Source organism: Oryzias latipes, chromosome 13 (assembly GCF_002234675.1).
Source record: "Oryzias latipes chromosome 13, ASM223467v1".
Lineage (NCBI taxonomy): Eukaryota > Metazoa > Chordata > Actinopteri > Beloniformes > Adrianichthyidae > Oryzias > Oryzias latipes.
Window position 1 is genome coordinate 10,089,749 of NC_019871.2, and position 21,258 is coordinate 10,111,006.

Sequence of the window (21,258 nt, forward strand, 5' to 3'; positions counted from 1 at the left end):
CAACTCCACAAGGAAACTTGAGACACCGCTGCTATGGACTCAAAAAACTAAAATTTGAGTTATAAGGCATTTGTTGACTCACACTGAATACAGTGATGTTGAGTTTGAGGTGTTTAACATTGTTTAATTATTTACTTTTTAAGGTTATGAACCTCAATAACCTGAGTCATTGATATGAAATAAACAATAAAATGAATGCGTTGAGAAGGCAAAAGAACTTGACACAAATAATTCAAGATCCACAATCCAATTCAGTTCAAATCATTTCAGAAAGGTCAAGGTTTCAAGTTTATTTAAATAAGAAGAGATCCAAGTAAAGGTTATTTTTGTGCCACAGAAAGATGTGCATGAAAGAGGTTTTTGGCCATGAGGTTAGAGGCAGATGACATCTTGCGTGCTTGGGATAAACTAAGAACACAGGTGAATACACCCTAGCCTAAACTATGTCAAAGTATTGTTCCAGGTGGAGAACGGGGTTGAGGAGGGCTGTCTAGAATGCAGAAAGACCCTTTATTTAAAGGCAAAAATTTGATTGTGATTGGCTGAGAAGAAAAGGCAATTTAACGATGGGTTCAAGGTGAAGGCCTAATTGATGATGGAGTCAAGAGTGACGGAACAACCCAGTATACCTAAAGTGAAGAAGATCTTACTTATTAAAGTTTAGTTTCAACAATTGCCTCATACAAGGGACCAACAGAGGGTTTAGTGTCATTTCCTGTACTTGACTGAAACAAGTGGAAAGGAAAGTCTTCTACTCCATTAAAAGAACAGGAAAATACTTTTAGCTGAACCAGACTTATGGGCGACCGTCTGCTGTGAGTGACTGGGGTCAGAAAGAACAGGAAAAGAACAGATGCAAAACACTGCGACATCCCTTATAAGACAAAAGAGAGACAACTTATCAACCACAGCAATGACAAATATATTCCTGTTTGGCAAAGAGAGCAGACAAAAGAAAGATGCTCAATAGGAAAGGTGGGGAAAAAATTGCAGAGCCTCCTATGTCCTTTTAGAAGGTATGGACTTAGGTCACTAAGACCAACCTTGGCCATCAGCTTTAGTAAGAAATAGAAGTCTAGTGTTGGTATACTTTCTTTTCATTGTCAAACTTCTACAGCCTAAATATTAGTTTTTAGTGATTGGTGTAGTGATTTAATATAAACATATGGGGTAAACAAACCAACAACCCTCTGCAGCTTTATTTAGTGCAATGCAGGATTTAAAATAGTAACAGTTAATTACACATTTGCACATTCCCTGTTTCCCATGTGGAGCAGAGTCACATGCGGCCGATTGTACACTTCTACTGCCCTTTGGCTCGGCTTGCTCAAGTCAACTTGCATTCTCCAGGTGAATGATTAACAGGTATGGCTTTGACAGTATACTCAGACAGTGCCGCTGTTGTTTGGTGGGCTTAGCCGACCTTCAGTCAGCATAAACTGAATGTCAGATGCCAGAACATTAGAAGAAAAAGAGGTGGTGAAGACAGAGAAGAGCTGTGGATTTGGAAGAGTAAAACAATCCCTCTATAAAAAGTGGGATTCAGAGTGGGACACGAGGGAGGTGGTAACTTAAAAAACACCATTACCAGAAAAAAGTACAAGAACAAAAAAACTGAGTAAAAGCTTCCAAACAAGTCGCATCTGACAGGATCAATAACAGACAGCAAATGATTTCTGAGGATGTGTACTTTTCATTTAATTTAGATTCTTTTTTCATTCATGGCTCATCTATGATATAGTATCACAAAAGCTGTAAATCACAGTATTCTCTTGTATTTATATATTTTGAAAATCAAAATGATCTTCTACTTAATGAGCAAACTTTTTAAAGGGTCTGCATTTAAAAGTAATTTCTTGTTTTCCTCTCGTGTCTGATGGTTTTGTCTTGTAGTTGCAGGGTAGTTGCCTGTCTGAGTGCTGCTCGCCAACCCAACGACTGGTTCCATCAGTCTTTCGATCATCGTTTACCTGGGAATCCGCCTCTAATTCAACTGATCAAAACTGATCAAATTCAGCTGCATTTAATCAGTTCATCTGTTCCACTTTAGTTCATCAAGGTCAGTATTCGGGAGAAGGCAACATTCAAGCACTGCAAAAAAATTCAGGTATAAATAAAAACACAACAAAAAACAACAAAATCACCTGACAAATCTATCAGATTCCAAGTTTGCTCTCTGACATCTGTATTCATTTTGTTCAAACTGAAACCCATGAAAGGTGGCTTTCAGGTCAAGCAAATTAATTAACTAGTTAGGTCAGTTTGACAACTTAATCAAATATTTAAACGATTTCCTGTCTTAAGGCCCGTACACACCGGGACGAATATTCGCCAGGCGTTATTCGCCAGCGTTTTTCGCCACGTCTTTTGTGTTCACACCCAGGCGATTTTCGCTGACGATGAGCCGAGCGAACATGCAATTTCATTCCCTGACATTAGATGGCGCTTAATGTAAACAGAAATACTCCTGTACACAAGGTGGCGCTGCGCAACTTTACGATTCTTAAAGTCGCTTTTCACTCAGAAAAAGAGAGCAAGTATTTACGCGCTTGTCAGAATCAAACAAAGAAAACATGAATATTTCAAGCATCAGTAGCTCCAACTGGTACTTGGTAAGGGGATATTTAAGAATGTCCGTCATTATTTCTTCGCGGCAGTGTAGACGCTACTTGGCGTCTAACTTCTTCGCTGGTATGTGTGCTCAGCAAGGCAGTTTTGTGTTTGAGCGCCCCCAAGTTGTGTTTTACTGTAACTTCAGAAGCTCCAGACACGTGTGCAAAAGCGCCATTCTCATTGGTCGAATAGATTTCGACGCGACGCGTCGAAAAAACAAAACAAACCCGAGGCGTTTTTTTTTTTTGACGCTTTGGCGCTTGGCGTTTTTTCGCCTCGGTGTGCACACTCACATTGGTGCCCTTTGTTTAGTCACGAGGCGTTTAACGTCGGCGAAAATCGCCGGCGAAATTCGTCCCGGTGTGAACAGGCCTTTAGGCAGATGCATATTTTTTATCTTGAAAGTTTTTCACTTCAGCAACAATACTTCTATCTCTAGTTTTATTGTTTGTGACATTTATTTTAGTATTTACATTAGTTTGTCCATCGCTACAGATCTGTACTGCACCAGGTCCACTTGTCTGTTCTTATGATTCACTAATGGCTTGAGGATAGAACTTGCAGCTCCTTCAGCAAAAAGTAGTATACGTGAAGTTTATGTTATTAAGTAAACTTGAGTATAATGATACCAAGTACACAAAAGATCATGTAAGTGTAGTTTAGGAAGTATACAAACTGAATACTTCTTCAGATTATATATGAACACATCAAGTTTACAATATATATGTCATGGTGCCTCTGTCAGTTCTCCTCCCCCTCCCCTCTCTGTTTGGCCACTGATCCAACCCAGCTGCGTCCACTCATCTCATCACACCGCCAGACCTTCTGAAGGAGCTCCAGGACCAGTATTCATCGCCAGTTCGTTGCCCCTGATGGTGCTTAGTCTGGTCTTCTCAAGTTCTCATGCTATGTACCTTATGCTCTCACCTCACGAACCTTTGCCTTGTCTCCAGGACCTCCATAACCACGAGTGGACGCCAGAATCTCTGACTACCCAAGCTGAACAACTGAAGCTACCTACCTTCATCTCGGAGCTTCGCCGAACCAGCCACGTAACGAGCCATCGCCGAACCGCCTACCACGTCACGAACGGGTTACGTGCCACAGTCTTTTAAATATGCAGTTGTTAAACCTCTTCTGAAAAAGCCCAGTTTGGATCCTAGCATCTTGGCCAACTATAGACCGATATCAAACCTGCCCTTTATTTCTAAAATCCTAGAAAGAGTTGTAGTTAAGCAGCTTTACTGCCACCTACAGGACAACAGCCACTTTGAAGACTTTCAGTCGGGGTTTAGACCTCACCACAGTACGGAAACTGCACTAGTTAGAGTCTCTAATGACTTGTTATTGGCCTCAGAAAAGGGACTACTTTCTACTTTCTATTCTGGTCCTGTTGGACCTCAGTGCTGCCTTTGACACTATCGACCACGGTATTTTACTCCATAGATTAGAGCAGGACATAGGGATCAGAGGATCTGCTCTCCAGTGGTTTAAATCCTATCTGTCTGATAGGTATCAGTTCGTTAATGTAAATGGCCATTCCTCTCAGTGCACTCGAGTCAACTATGGAGTCCCACAGGACTCAGTCTTGGGACCGATCCTGTTTACGCTTTATATGTTACCCCTAGGAAACATAATCAGGAAACACAGCATCAATTTTCATTGTTATGCCGACGATACGCAGTTGTATTTATCCATGAAGCCTGACCAGAATGACCAGATAGAGAAACTGAACGCCTGCATCAGTGACATCAAGACCTGGATGACAATTAATTACCTCCTCTTGAACCCAGAAAAAACTGAGGTCATTATACTTGGTCCTAAAAACCTCAGAGATGCTCTGTCTGCTCAGATAGTCTCCCTGGATGGTATAAGTATAGCCCCCAATTCCACAGTTAGAAACCTTGGGGTTTTACTTGACCAGGATTTATCATTTAAGGCTCACATATCTCAGGCATGTAGAACTGCCTTTTTTCACCTGCGGAATATTGCTAAGATCAGAAATATACTTTCTAAGAGTGATGCTGAAAAACTCATCCATGCATTTGTTACGTCGAGGCTGGATTACTGTAACTCCTTGTTAGCAGCGTGTCCTAAGAGTTCCTTAAGAAGTCTCCAGCTTGTTCAGAACGCAGCTGCTAGATTGTTAGCTGGAACCAGCAGAAGAGATCACATCACTCCTGTGTTAGTTTCGCTCCATTGGCTCCCAGTTGATTCTAGAATTAAGTTCAAGATCCTCCTGTTAACCTATAAGGCCTTACATGGAATGGCCCCGTCCTATATTAAGGACCTCATAGTCCCTTACCAACCAATCAGAATACTTCGCTCGCAAAATGCAGGACTGCTTGTGGTTCCTAGAATTAGTAAAAGTACGGTTGGAGGTAGAGCGTTTAGCCACCAAGCCCCTGTCTTATGGAATAAACTCCCAGCTCATGTAAGAGAGGCCGACTCAGTTTCTACATTCAAAGTTAGACTGAAAACATTCCTCTTTGGACAGGCTTATTGTCAGACTAGTTAGTATTCAGAGATTATTTAACTTAATGTTAGTTTGTTTAAATTAAACTTAATAATAACTATTTCTTTTAAAAGGCTGCTAGAAGTTGAAGCTGGGGTAACTATGGTACACTGGGGTTCTGTCCTCTTTCCTTTTTTACTTCTACCCTTCCTCTCCTCTATTCTTGATCATAATTTATCATTTAGTTCTCCATGCCTCTGTTTGGTGCAGTGCGATTCATGTATTGTCCCTCTTTTCCTCTCCCCTCCTGGGGAGTGGGAGTGCTTCCAGACTCCAGTTGGCTCATCCGTGCTCCAGTTCCTGACCGTTTACCTCGCCTTTGCTCCTGCTCCTACACCTGGCTGTGGATCCTGCCTCTGGCTCATCTCTGGCTCGTCTCTGCTCTGTACCTGACCGAGTACCTCGTCTCTGCTCCTGCTCCTACACCTGGCTGTGGTTCCTGTCTCCGGCTCGACTCGCGCCTTTGACTGTCCCGATAACCACGGCTGGATGAAGCTCGTCTGCTGGACTTTTATATATGTAGTTGTAGATTTAGATAAGTTAATTCTTCTCTAAGATTTCTGGTAAATCGCCTGTCCGTCCTGGGGGAGGATCCCTCCTTCATGTGGGCACCCCTGAGGTTTCTTCGTTTTTTCCGGAATCCGGTTTTTTTGGGAGTTTTTCCTTACCGCGAAGGGGGGTCTAAGGGCAGGGATGCCAGTATAGCTTAGTCAGTTTGTTAGTTCATTTTAGTATTTTTCTATTGAACTCTTTGTATTCGTGATCCTTTTGATTTCATGTTTTACTTCGAAGCCCATCGAGACGACTGTTGTTGTGATTTTGGGCTATACAAATAAAATTGAATTGAATTGAATTGAACCTTCGCCGAACCTCAAGTCACGTCCTGGGCCCTTACTTACCAGTACTCACCTCCTGTCTTCCTTCCGGGTTCCAACATCTGGGTCTGCCTAGCATAGCTAGTCATGACAATATAAATACTATATACAAGTAAACTTCAAGTATCCTCCCTCACTTTTAGTATACACTAAGTATACTTGTAGTACACTTATATAGACGACTTCTTGCTGAAGGTAGCCAAACAAATCAAATTTCAGGTCAAATGTTCTTAATCGCACCTTAAATTGCTTGTTGTGTAAGAAACTTGCCCCATTTTCTGGTGTTAATACTTCAGCAGGCTTTACAAGCAACTTTAATCAACAAAAGTAGAAATTAAAAATAAACAGAAACAGTGTTGATTGCTTCCTCTGTGAGAAAATCCTTGATCTGTTGTTCTCCTGACAGTTTTATATTTTTGTATTCAGTGTAAACCGCTGAAAATGAGGGATGACTTTGTCTAGTGTCGTACATAACACACCCTCACCACGCCCACAAATACACCTAGATGTTGGCATTCCTGCACAAAGGGAGATCAGTTCAAACCTTAAGTCCCACGTAAGCCATAAGTGGAATTTACTTCCTGATTTGTTGATTTAAAAAAAAAAGCCGAACCAAAAACCAGAAAATTTCTTGTTAGTATCTTTTCTTTTTTTCTTATGTCCTATTTTTTGTAGAAAAAATCAGATTCTTAACTGTTCAAAATGTTTGAAATACACTTTTCAGAATCAGACTAATCTGATCAGATTCTATGGACTTGTTTGGAGTCTTTGGCCATCCACTGTATTATGCTGTGTTACTAGCTAGCTGCTCCTCCCTCACCCATCCCTCAGAGAGTCAAAGTTTAATCCCGATTATTTTTGATGCAGAGCACCAGATGTAAAGGTGCAAAATTACAGCATGAGATAAGCATGAACATGCTTTATGTATGATTTTTCAAAATAACACCACAAACGCAGATTAGACGCTAAATATCTCAGAGTCCCCATCACATATGTGTCAAGTTTTTACTGTTCAGGTTCTACGGATTTAATTTCTATGTAGGCAATATTCTAATGTCCAAATGCCATAAATAAATGTTCTACTAATTAAAAGAAGCTGCTTTTTTTATTGCAATAGAAATCAAAAATCCTCGGCTTTCATTAATTTATCACCTTTCCCTGATGTGTCTTCCTGCAGCAATTCACTGATGGATTTAAGGTTTTTTCCCCCCCAAAGACCAGTTACTGAGTCCAAGGGGAGAGTCGGACTAATCTGGGCTAGCTGCCAGATGCAAATCATGGAGGTCTTGCTGGTCTAGATTACTGGAATAAACACAAACAAACCTTCAGATGAAGGACGCAGAGGGGTTTAGAAGCATGCCTGCCCACACATTACACCTCAGACCAACTATAAACATGGCACAAATGTTGCATTTCTCTGCAGTACATTTTCAAGTTTCATATTAAGTTTGGCTCCCAAAATGGACTTCGGTGAAACAACTGCACGATCTTAACCTCTGCAGGTACTGCTGGTTTAAAAAAATAAACTGTATCCACTGCCACATAGAGAAGCATCTAACCTGGATCAACGTGATTTGCAATGACATTAAAGCGGCATAGCAGAATCTCTGGCTGCAAAAACTGTTTTACTCAAAAGTGCTGCAGAGTTTTGCTCATCAATTCTCTCACAGAGAGACAGTTTCTGCTGCGTTCAACAACTCACAAACCGAAAAATTGCTGTTGCAGCTGTTTTCCTTAACTCTTAACTCTAGTTTACAAGTTTGCAACTCATCCCTTAAAAACAAATAGCCTTGCAAACAACAACACAAACCCACAAGGCAACAGCAAACAAAGTCGAACCACAAACAATGAAAACCTTACATACACTGACCAAAAATATAAACGCAACACTTTTGTTATTGCTCCCATTTATTATGGTATGAACTCAAAGATGTGAAACATTTTCCTCATACACAAAATAACCAGTTCTCTGACATATTGTTCACAAATCTGTCTAAATCTGTGATAGTGAGCACTTCTCCTTTGCCAAGACAATCCATCCCACCTCGCAGGTGTGCCATATCAAGATGCTGATTAGACAGCATGATTATTGCACAGGTGAAATCTTCAGTTTTGTTTTATTGAGGGGGTCAGGGGACTCAGACAACCAGTCAGTATCTGGTGTGACCACCATTTGCCTCATGAAGTGCGACACATCTCCTTCACATAGAGTTGATCAGGTTGTCTATTGTGGCCTGTGGAATGTTGGTCCACTCTTCTTCAATGGCTGTGCGAAGTTGCTGGATATTGGCAGGAACTGGAACACGCTGTCGTATACGCCGATCCAGAGCATCCCAAACATGCTAAATGGGTGACATGTCCGGTGAAAATGCTGGCCATGCAAGAACTGGGATGTTTTCAGCTTCCAAGATTTGTGTACAGATCCTTGCAACATGGGGCCGTGCATTATCATGCTGCAACTTGAGGTGATGTTGTTGGATGTACGGCACAACAATGGGCCCCAGAATCTCGTCACGGTATCTCTGTACATTCAAAATGCCATCAATGAAATGCACCCGTGTTCGTCGCCCATACCATAACCCCACCACCACCATGGGCTACTCGATCCACAACATTGACATCAGAAAACCGCTCCCCCACACGACGCCACACACTCCGTCTGCCATCTGCCCTGAATAGTGTAAACCGGGATTCATCCGTGAAGAGAACACCTCTCCAACGTGCCAGACACCATCCCATGTGAGCATTTGCCCACTCAAGTCGGTTACGACGGCGAACTGGAGTGAGGTCGAGACCTCGATGAGGACAACGAGCATGCAGATGAGCTTCCTTGAGACGGTTTCTGACAGTTTGTGCAGAAAGTCTGTGGTTATGCAAACCAATTGTTTCAGCAGCTGTCCGAGTGGCTGGTTTCAGTCGATCTTGGAGGTGGACATGCTGGATGTGGAGGTCTTGGGCTGGTGTGGTTACACGTGGTCTACGGTTGTGAGGCCGGTCGGATGTGCTGCAGTGGAGAAATGGACATTCAATTCCCTAGCAACAGCTCTGGTGGACATTCCTGCTATCATCATGCCAATTGCACGCTCCCTCAAAACTTGCGACATCTGTGGCATTGTGCTGTGTGATACAACTGAAGATTTCAGAGTGGCCTTTTCTTGTGGCCAGTCTAAGGCACACCTGTGCAATAATCATGCTGTCTAATCAGCATCTTGATATGGCACACCTGTGAGGTGGGATGGATTGTCTTGGCAAAGGAGAAGTGCTCACTATCACAGATTTAGACAGATTTGTGAACAATATTTCAGAGAACTGGTTATTTTGTGTATGTGGAAAATGTTTCACATCTTTGAGTTCATACCATAAAAAAAGGGAGCAATAACAAAAGTGTAGCGTTTACATTTTTGGTCAGTGTATATAGTCATGAATTTTCAACATCTGTTAGGTTAATATTTTTTGGATTGTACTTAATAAACTCCGTTTTCTCAAACACTGGGTTTCCATAGGTACTAAACAAAAGATTGATACATTAGCAAAATCTTTTAGGTTTACAGGGTTTAAGTGTGCCTGCTTCTCTTGCCACCAAACGTGATGTTGTGCTGTCTTTAGAGACAAATCTCTTTGGCCTGAAGTCTAAAAGATAATCTTAACTTCAGCCTTTAGCTCATAAGTAATGGCTTTTAGTGGCTCCAACCATGCAGCCCGTAATCTGGCCGAATGGTAAATAGCCACATGGCAGATTCATGAAAGGAGAAAAAGACTTTAAGATCCCTTACTGCAGGCAAAAATAGACATTTTTATGGTCTCTGTCCTATTTTTAGACTTCCTTTCCAGCTGCACATGTTTTGAGATAACCACTGCAGCTGCTCTCATCTTACTAGAAGTGAATGAAGCTGTCTTTGATCAGGATGAGACTCTAATCTAACTCATAAATAGCATCTTTTTTTTTTTACCTTCTCTGTATGTCTTTTATCATTTCATCACAGATGCACAGTTACCACCGTCACATTAATTCGATGGCCATGAAGTGCAAATCCCACCAACAAGACATTCAAGGCAAAAACATATTTAAGACCATAACTACAATTAAAAAAGGAAAGCTAAAAAAATAAAAGAAAAATAATACAACGCTACATTTTAGAAACCAAACCACAATTCCAAAAAAAGTGATGGAATAAAAAATAAAACATTTCATAAACCAAAAGTAATCTCTATGAAATGCTTAAAAAAAAGAGAAAAAAAGAAAAGGTAGGTACCATGGGACATCGTTGGTTGGATGTTGACGTTTGAGTTTTTTTTATTTTAAGCCATCTTCTGTCAGCTTCTGTAATCCTTCATTGGATTTTCCTGTGTGGAGTTTGCATGTTCTCCCCGTGCATGGGTGGGTTTTCTCCGGGCCCTCCGACTTCCTCCCAGAGTCCAAAAACCTGCTTCAAAGGTTCATTGGTATGTCTACAGTGTGCCCAGCAACAGACTGATGACCTACCCCTGCATTCGAAAGGGATATCGCGGGGCAAGAAAACGGATGGATGATTAGTATGGAGTGTATCCAGTATCACTTCATGCCAAATAGCTTTAGTTGAAACGATGGACAAATATCATCCAATCGGTAATGTCCCATGGTACCTAACTTCTCAAGTTTCCTGTTGTTTCATTTTTTAACATTTCATTCATTTCAAACCACCTTTGCTCGCTGGCTGTGGCAAACCTTGATGGGATCTGCCAAAAGGTGAATAACAATATTTTGATGACCGGAAATTTAAAAAAAGTGGTGAACTTGAATATGTTTCTGCGTTGAGCGTTATGTTGATATGATTTACATTTCAGGGTCATCCTCACTTTGACACATTACACATTATTGAAACCAATAATATTTTTAGTGAACTGTAATTTTTCTGGAGCCACACATTTTCCTTAATATATACTTTTGCTTTTCAGCTGAAAACTCACTTTGCTTTGATACCTACTCCCTTGAAACATTCATATCTATGATGCTTCACTCTTCTCAGTTTAGAATAGTTGTGTATGTCTGCCTCACAGTGCTTTTTGTGCTTAAGTATTCCTACTAAACATTTCTGCTATACATTTAAAATAAATAAACATTTTTCCTTTTGAGTGCAGTGGTGAAAGTATTAAGTTCCGTCTAAATGGCTGCATGTGGCAATCTCCTTTGACAGGAGATTAAAAAAAAAAGTTCTACATACTTGTGTCTCGGCAAAATCAGAGGGGATTAATCATTTTGATTTGTCTAAAAACATGATAGCAGTTGACTCCTGGCCCAGCGATGCAGGGTTTCTACAGTCCATTTAAAGATAATGAGGGTCATTATTTTCAAGAACGTTGTTATATTTAGGGTTGGCCCGGCTGCTGGAGGTTATGTCTTACTGGACATAATGGTTGTTTACCTTTAGTGCAAAAAAGGTTAAACATTTTACGACTGGAAACGTGAAAGCATTCAACAAACTTTATGTCAGAGCTGGGCTTCATAAACTTTTTTAAAACAATGCACACCCTGTGATATGTGCTTTTTTAACCAAATATAGCCAGCCTACTGCATTTTTAGGTGATGAACAAACAAGGACATGTTTTTTTGTGTGTTTTCTTAAACTATTTCCCAAAAAATGGATCGAAATTTAAGATCTATCCGAAATAACACTGCAGTTGAGTTGAAAAAAGGCTTGGGCTTGTGGAAATGAACTCTCTTGAACAAAACTTATTCAAAGTAAGTGCAGGAAAATCCAATGAAAATTGACAGAAGCTTAAAGAAAATGGCTTGACTTCATAAACTATAACACAAGGGGAAAACAAAACACAGGAAAACCTGGAGCATGACCAAAAAATTAGTGAGCACAGTAATAAGAAGAAGGTCCAGTGATGAACAGCAGAACTAATGTGTTTAAACACACAAAGCTAAAGCAGCTGTTGTGATGAGATACTCAAAACTTGTGGTAAGTTTCTTAAATCTTCTGCTGGCAGCAGTCAGAAAAGTTCTCTAAAAATAAAATCGAGCAGTTATCCATAACTATAAAGGCGTTATGAGTAATATTTTAAATGTGTGAAGAAATCTCTGCTAGAGGGCTTAAAAGAAGTGTTTTTTATACCATACCTTAGTTATAAGGAATGAATGAATTCATTAAAAAACAACTTTTTATGAGGGAAAAGCCTAACTTTAAGGAGCCATAAAAATTGATAAACTTAAATTTAGCTGAAATTGAGCTTGAGTCAGTAAATACAATAGTAGTAAGTAACTGATGAGTAACGGTGGAAAAGTATTTTTTTACGTATTTTTCAAAAGAAATATCCAGTCAACCTTTGCCATTGTGGATTCGTTAGTTGGTTTGAATTTTGACAGTCTTTTACAACCAGACTTGAACAAATCTTGAACAAAATTGAAAATATTTTTAAAAATTAAAAACATTCTATTTCATAAATATTTCACTAAATATATCAAATATATCAGAGTATTGAATATATGTCTAGTTTGAGTGTAAAATTGACTTCCTGTTTCCTGCAGACGGGTTTACCTTTTTCCAAGAAAAACTATTGATCAATTTTAAAGAATGAAGACGTCTTTTACCCTATTAGAGGTTACGAGAAATGGGAAGATCAGCAAACTGTGGATCAAACAAGCTAATGGGCTGCATCACAACCAGACTCCTTTACTTATTTTTGTGTTGAAAAGAGCTCTAAACATTTTTCCACTTCAGTGATGTTAAAAGTCAGCAGAATGTTTGTCTACAGTTTAATGAAAACACTCAGCAGACTTTTCTGCATTTATTTAAACTTGTAATAATCTTTTTCCGGAAAGAACATCAATGATAAGTCAGGGTGGTTATTTTTCCTCACAACAAGCTTAGCTGGAGTCAGAGCCAGACAGACAGACAGACACGTAACCCCGGAAGTACCGGGGAATTCATGATATTCATGCTTGTTTATTTTCATCACTTTTGCAGCTCATTGGAAGAATTTATAGTTTTTTGGGGGGTTATTTTTCCAAATTTTGCATTTGTTGGCTAAATGCTAAATGCAAACAGGTTTTTTTTAATCAATAATATGTATTTTTTTGATAGAAATGGTTAATAGGACCTGTTAGCCAAGGTTTTTCTTCACATTTTGGAATGTTTTTGACATATTTGGACATATTGATATCTTTTTTATTTTGCCACTATTTTTCCCATAAATCTCGAGCCACAGCCACTCGAGCCATAGCAACATCACTGATATAAATGACTGTGGATTTAAAATGAAGTCACTACATTTTTTTTTTAACTTGATGGCAAAAAATGTAAAAATGCATTGAAGCATTTGTGTGCATTAAAGCATTTGTGTGTTGTTCTTTCAGTTTGTGTACATATTGGAAGCATTGTTTGGAGTTTCGCTTGTATTTTTTGATGGGTTACTTTTTATGACAACCTTAAGACTGATTTATTTTGTGAGCATGATGATGGAAATTGACTTTGAATAGTCTGCATAAGAGCCTGCTGACATAGTTACAGCTAGGGTTGTCCCACAGGCGATTCCAAGCTAAACAAGACCATTACACTTGTGTGTTGAAAAACCTTTAAACACACTGTTTGTTTTCCAGTCTCTCACAAGAGCTGACTTGAGCCCTGTCCCTAATGACCGGGTGACGCTGATCTGGCCAAGAACCAGTGTAAATGGAAACAGGACCTAATGATCCGCCCCTGATGCTCAGTGGTTGGGGCACAGCCTGGGTTTTTATATTAATGAATATGGAGGCAAGATAAGGCCTGTAAATCCTTTTTTTAATCCTGTTTCTCTAAGTATTTGTTAAATTCGGTAATATATTTTTCTTTTCTTATTGAGAACTCTTTTTTATTTTTTGTTGCCTTTGGTTCTTCTCTAAGCTAATTTGAACTCCCGTTTTCTAACTTTGTCTCATTGGCATTAAATTCATATCTCACTTTGAAATTCTTATTGAATATTATTTACAATCCAAAAAAAACGTGTTTTTTGTCTATTAACATGTTCTTGTAGCATTTTTTTCATGATAAAGGACAAATATAAAAGAATGAGAATGAGTGAATGAGATTAAAACTGAGATTTCTGAGTATGTCTTCATTTAAACCATTGTGAATCAGGAGCAGACAAAAATTACTTTGTGTTACAATCAGTAGGCCACAAGCTCCCTGCTCTGCTCCATTCTGATGCATCCACTTGCAGACAAATGGATCCATGTACGTCTTCTTTTTCCTTGTCTGAGCTGGCATCTGGATATAAACTGTATGGCTGGATAGCTCTGATATTGCTCACCATTTCTGATGTACTGCTATTGTTATGGTGCTGGGGTTGTGAGAAGCTGTAAGCTAGCAGGAGAAAGTGTAAACAAAGGGATGATGAGAAATGAGCCCAACATGCCAACAGTCCCGCCCACAACTCAGAGGTCAATTTATGATTAACTGCTGCAGCTCTGCAGGAAGTATGTCCTAGAAAATGACACAGGTTTGTTTGTTTTTTTGCTTAAAACTTCATGATCATGACTGGGAACACTTTTAAAATGGATCAAAAGATGATCAGAGTGGGACTTTAAATCAGTCAAACATAGTTTTAGTGCAAGTGTCTTTACACCACACCAGGACAACTGCCAAACTAATACTTTTTTAATAGCCCCCCAAAAATCAGATACAATGTTATTGTAACTAATAGATCCATGTATGTCTTTGTTTTCCTCATCTGAACTGGCTCAAAACTGCATACTTAAAAATAAAAGACCACTGGGAATGCTTTTACAAATGATCAGAAGATTATCTTTAACTGTTCAACTCTTGATCAACTGTCCTACATTTAATTCGACTATATAACTCACTTTTAATTTACATATCCATCAACGATGAGCAGTTTTTCCAGAGCAGTGCTCTGTAGACATGCAATGCAGTTTTAAATCCCAGCTTAATCCCATTACAACCACTTTTAAAATCACCAATATATTTGGAATCCATTTTCTGTGCCAACAGCGATTAAACTGGGAGAGCAGTGGGATTGCAGAGGCATCCAGATGGGCAGATGAGGCTGAAAGTGATCAGTAATAGATTAGAGGGTTCACCGCTGGTTTGGGATGCAGCTAAAGCGTCACCTTCTGCAACAGAAAGGACATCAGTTTCATCCATGACATTTTGTAGATTTTCTCTTTCTTCCCTGTTGGCAACCAAAAGGAAGTGCAGAAAAACTGAGAGCAGATGTCACGGCTGGATTATCCTTCAACTGCTCCTCTGAGCGGTTCATGGCTTTGCAGTTGTTAAAGCTTGACAAGAGCAAACTCTCTTCACTCCAAAAGTTTTAACTTTTAGTGCCTGTGCGTGTTTGTTCATTGAGTACAGATGAGTGGCCAGGGAAGGGTTACTCAAACAAGTGAGGTTTGTTTTTGACCCTGCTGCTTTGAATCACACAGCACCACCCACACTTGTCTTGAGCTGTGTTCCCACATCTGTGCTGCGGCTCAGATATCACCGCTTCCCCCTCAAGCATCTGCTGCGAGCAGAGGACGCCGTCCTGCATAAACTCTGAGCTCATTCGGAGTGCCACCCTCAACCTCGGGGAGGTGACTTTACCTCCTTGCATGCTATCCTGGCACTTGAGCAAGGAGAAAGCAGGAAACCCCTCTCTTCTGCATCAGGATTTACCTCATCTAGAGGACAAGCGGGGTCAGTTTCACTGCGACGCCAGCTGTCTTTCTGTCTGTCTTATGGCGACAGAGTGTGAGGACTGTCAGTGAGTTGAGGTAGTGGTGTGGTTGCCACGGCGAGCATACTCCTTTCCCCCTAACCAGCCTCTGATTGGCTGCAGTCACAACAGGGGGAAGGGGATTCTGCCAATTGGAAACAATTGATGTTTTGTTGCTGGGCCAAACTGTCCTGACATGGAGCTGATGTTTATTGGCACCAAGATCCCTCCCCAGGTTAGGAAAGGTTGCACTTTAATAAAATGTTGCTATCCGAGCTGCAATAATTATAGACGTAAATTAAGATGGGCTTTTTTTGACGAAAGGATTCTTTTGATATGTCACTGCAGCAGCAAAAACTGAACATACATCTGATGGGTGTTAAGAATATAACTTGTAGATTTAGGCCTTTTTAAAAAATATACTATGTGATATTAACCTAAGCAATTCACCTTTTCACTTTAACACTATTTTTTACAAATCTTTAACATGATTTTCCTGATCTGAACCTAAAAACAAGCTTGCATAAACCATATAATAAAACCACAGGCCCTACAGATCCTGAAGAACTGTTTGTAAAACATCAAGTGGTGAAAGGTCAGGATTTAAAACAATGTTAGGTTCTGAGATAAAGCGCAATTTATTTTCACCACTTCAGGAAACACAGTTTAGTTTTTCCTAGTTTGTTTTGCAATGCAGAATAGTTTGGCTTGACGTGTTCCTCATCTGTTCCTTATTATTAACATGCAGTTACAAAGCAGTTGCACTAAAAAAAAAAGAAATGTATCGTGTAGAAGTTTGCTGATAAGTTTTATTCATTTAGTTTCCTTCCATTTGCATATTCTGATTAATGTGTTTCCTTCCACAGGTTTTTTGTTTTTGCTCTGCATGGGTTGCGTTAGACATAATCTATTCATTCTGAATGACTGTAGTATGAGAATAAAAAAAAAGTTTAAGCATTTCATTCAAAGCCTGTCTGATAATGCAATTGTCTGATAAAAATTTCCATTCACTCATCCAGCAAAAGTTGTTCACTTTTCGGCATATCCCTTCAGGGGTCAGCAGGGCAAATCATTGCTCACTCATTTACACATGTGGCTTGGCAGAGATTTTTTTACCCCAGTTGCCCTTCCTGTTACAACCCAGCATTTTAGCTGGGCTGGGGACCGGCACAGGGGGACACAGACTTGGGCCCCCTTGTGGCTAGATAGTTGGGCACCAGCATGAAAAGTCTTGCCTAAGGAGGCACACTGGGTGGAGCTCATTGCTCCTATACTAGGAAAAGAACCCTGATTTCCTGTGTGCCAATCCTGCACTGAGCCATCCAGACAGCATTTTTTTATCCAGGAAGTGAACCAATTTTTGTTCTTGGCCACTTGGACACTTTGAGGTGTCCAACCACATTCATAGGGTTTACTCATACTGGAAAAATCATTTGGTCCGGACTGAGTCTGCTTACTTTTGTCCGGATCAAGATCTGAACTTAAAGACTTTTCTTTTCCGAACAAAAACTTTTAAAGAAAGCTACGTGACTAAAGATCCCTACAATCATTTACCAGGAAGTACTAGGGCAGGGCACAGCAAAGAGAGACAGAAGTTATGGAAGTCTGAGGACAGAGCCTATTTACACTGAGAAACTCTGAGCGAACTGCAGCTCAGTCCAATTGGAAAAGAACCAAGACCAGTTCGAAAGATGAGTGGTTCCTGGTCCCAGACCAGGGTCCGTTTGGGTGTATGTAAGACTAACAATTTGTGCCAGATTATTGGGGGAAACAAACTCTGGTTCATTTTAGGTGAACCAAATGTGTCCAGTATGAATACACCCTTAGATTTCCAACACAGTTCACTTACCGGTAAGTAAATTAAACCTCAGCTAACCTCAGCTAAAAAAAATTATAAGCAAACTTAGTATATTTCTCCAGTTAAGTATGGTCTTCCTGATCGTCAGGAAATACTAGGAAAACAATGAATGGCAATTTATGGAATCAGTTGATCCAGGATAAAATTTGAAATTCCAAAGATTTAGTACATTTTTTGGTCAGTTTTGTCTTTTTCCATTCAATTAAATGCATTTTCTTATGAGAGGATTTTTCATTTCTTCAAATTTCTGTCTATCATCATTTCCGTCTCTTTATTTTAACATGTTTTATTGTTGTGGTTTTCATGGCTCTGGCAGCTCTCTCATGTTAGGCAGTACAGTTTATTCCTAGTATTGGATGCATATGTTGAAAGTATATATAAAAATGCAATGGCCAGCTCCACTGTTACCATGGTAACTCTAGGACAGTCTAACAGCAACATACCTAAACAGAAGAGTGTCGGTCATCAGTGTTCAATATTAAGACTCGTGAATGGAAATGTTCAAAAAAGCTACTTAGTATAATTTAATGATTTTATTGAAAATGTGATGTATTTGGGCTTTTAATTCATGAAGAAGATTTTTTAAAAGTTAAAAATAGCTGGAAAAAATATAGTTAAAAAAAAAGGTTCCAGATGTATTTTTACAGCAATAATAACCACAAAATTGTCATAATTTTACATTTCTAGCCATTCAGTTAATGTTATTAATATTTCTGTTTTGTTTTCCTGTTTTCTCTTTTTGTTTTATAAAAGTATAATCTTTTTAGTGCATATTGATTATGTGACTGCATCCTTAAAAAAAAAACAAGCTGGGGACGTTTGTCTTTAATCTGTTTGGCACGACACTTCACCATGAAGTGAGCCGTCAGTGTCAAATCCCATTGAGATGATCTGATCTACCAGATTTATTAGGTTATATGATGGTTGTGCAAAATGTTTTGCAGCTTCCATCTGTCGTTAAGTCTCTCTGAGGATACAAATTGTCTCTTCATGTTCTCAGAATGATGAACTTCTGTAATAAAAAGGTTTTGTTTTTCAGACTGTTCTGTCAGAACATATTTGAGTGAAGACTATAAAGGTGTGTAAAAAGTTGTCAAAAGAAAATATAGATCATTATGCACATTTTTCTTGGATTCTGAAATGGCAAAGGTGTGCACCTTGCCAAACAAACGTAAGGGTCCAGCTGAAGCAGAAAAACGTGCCACATTTTAGCGTCGCAGCATCTTCTTCACATGAGTTAATCAGAAACAGGCGCGCTGCATGGGCCGAACACGTGCAGTTCCCATGCACGAGGGCGGGCCTGCCCTCAGTTAAACTACAATCTACTTTATTTGCCAGAATTTTCCTTTATTTTCTGAAATAAAATTATTGTTAGCCTTCATTGTTGATCAAAGCAAAAACAGATTTTCTCTTAAAAGAAAATACTTGAAGACATGAGGTAAAGGAAACTCCTGGGTGTGAACGGAGCAGCATTTTAGGACATGCAGGGATGACAGCGAGACTTCTGTTGTGTGTGTGTGTGTTCAGGGTGTTGGCTCTAAACTGGGCTGGCGCCTTGTTTGTCCCTCATGTTCCCCTTTTTAGAAAACAGCACTCCCTTTTGGAAAATAGCCTACATGCATGGAAACTAAGCTAGAACCCAAAACACTGAAAACCGAGTCAGAGCAAGTGTGAACTTTTTCTTCTTCTGGCAGTTCACTCAAAATACATGTCAGCTGTCAAAGTGTCTGAACAAAAATGATGCAAACAAAACAACTTTAATACAAACAAAAGCTGTAAATCATGAATTCAAATCTCTTATTACAAGCTGGTTTTAGTGTGCCTGTGAATAAAAAACAGGACTAAAAGTAATATTTTATTCTCATTTTTTATTCTTACCCATGTTTTTAGATTAAGCAGGAGGTGACGTCATCCTGTTGTTCCTGTTAGTTCAAGCATTTCCTAAATGTTGTTTCCCCCATTATTTAGTTATTTCAGGAAAGTTTTATTTGCTTAACTTTGGTAAAAACACAGATATGATATTCTTGAATGTTTTTAAAGTTGTAACATCTTTATTTCATTTTTAAATGAACAACATGTCCACAATGGAGCTAATCAACAAAATATGAGACATGCCTGAAAAAAACTGTGTTCACATTGGAGAAATTAGTAAACAAACTCCAGACAAATCATCAGAAGAATGAAATCTACTGCTGGACACGTTGCTTAGAAAAAAAGTAGTGTTTTGCTTTTTTTTTTTTTTCAGAGGTGGCAGAGCCCGCCTGCAGTCTGCTCTAACGATAGATCGAGCTGCACTTTTTGAGGAAGAATGATGGTGAAGATGGTCTTAAGCAATGTCCTGTTACACTGATGGGTCACTGGGGAGTCTTCCATCAGCCCTCCTGTCCTGAGAGGTCTCTATTCTAGTCTTGTTTCAGGCACATTGAGTGGATTATCTGACTTCTATGTGGCTCTTTTTTGGGCCGACGTCCAGCATCTCCAGTGATCTCCAGGAGGTCCGAGCTCTGTTTTCTCTGTAAACAACAAGTACGTTTAGGACTTGTTGTTGCAAGATGGTGCTGTTTACTGAAGCTGATGCCAGTGTTGTAAAGCGGTCGCAGGAATGCTGCAGGAATTTGGTGCCCAATAAAAAGGAATTTTGTTGTAAAGTTCAATAAATCATTTTAAACTTCTTCTTTTTTTGCAACAGCCAATCAAAGGGGCAGTTCACTGATCTATACCTGAACCTTAAGGTCAACCAGTCACAGACCAACATGTCTTTATGACCAATGTGCAGAATTTACTCTGACACCAGTTGCTGCTAACTCAGGGGAGTATTTGGTTTTAAACGTAGTAAATGCAAACTAACAAAGGTTTATTTGAGGTCACTGAGATTTGACCCAAGGACAGCTGCAGACACAAACTCAAACCGGGCGTTTTCTTGATCGATAAATCTGCAAAAAACACGACTCACACTTGTGAAGAACAAATAGATGAGCTTTTATTAACAAAGACAAAATACAAACTGTGTAATCATTCATTCTACTACTTGGTTTCTACAGTAGGATTATTTGGTTTGTAAAAAGAATCTTGATCGTGAGAAAACAGGGCTGCCAGATGAAGGTGAAAGACGTTCCAATCATCTATTGTAAAAGCATTTCCTGTTGTCTTTTAATTATGATTGTTGTTTTTAGAGAAATCCTGACTTCCCATCATCCCTTAGTTTACATACTCTCCCACTAGCTTACAGTCCCTCACACCCCAAACCTAACATTAATGGTGCAAAGTAAATGACGAGCAATATTGATCTGTCCAGCCATACAGTTTTGAGCCAGATACCGGCTCAGACAAGGAAAATGAAGGTGTTCATGGATCTATTTGTGGATAAGTGGATGCATCAGATTGGAGTGTATCACCTACATCACTGCTACAGGCTTTTTCCTTGGGCATTTTTTGTATTTTGTAATTTGAATAAAGAAAACTCAAAGATGAACTTTTAAGCTTAGTGTTCTTTTAACTTATCTTCCATCATGAGCAAAATGCCACAAAAAATCTTTTAAAACGTGATTTTCATTGGAGTGGGTCTTTAATTTATCACTGTATTTCCCAACAAGAAAAAAGAAAAAGGTAAAATATTTACATTTTCGAAATAAAACTAATAAAGTAGCATAAAAACATAAAGCAAAGAGTATAACAGAATTAAGATTTCTCAGAATTATGATTTCTTTATTTAAATCATT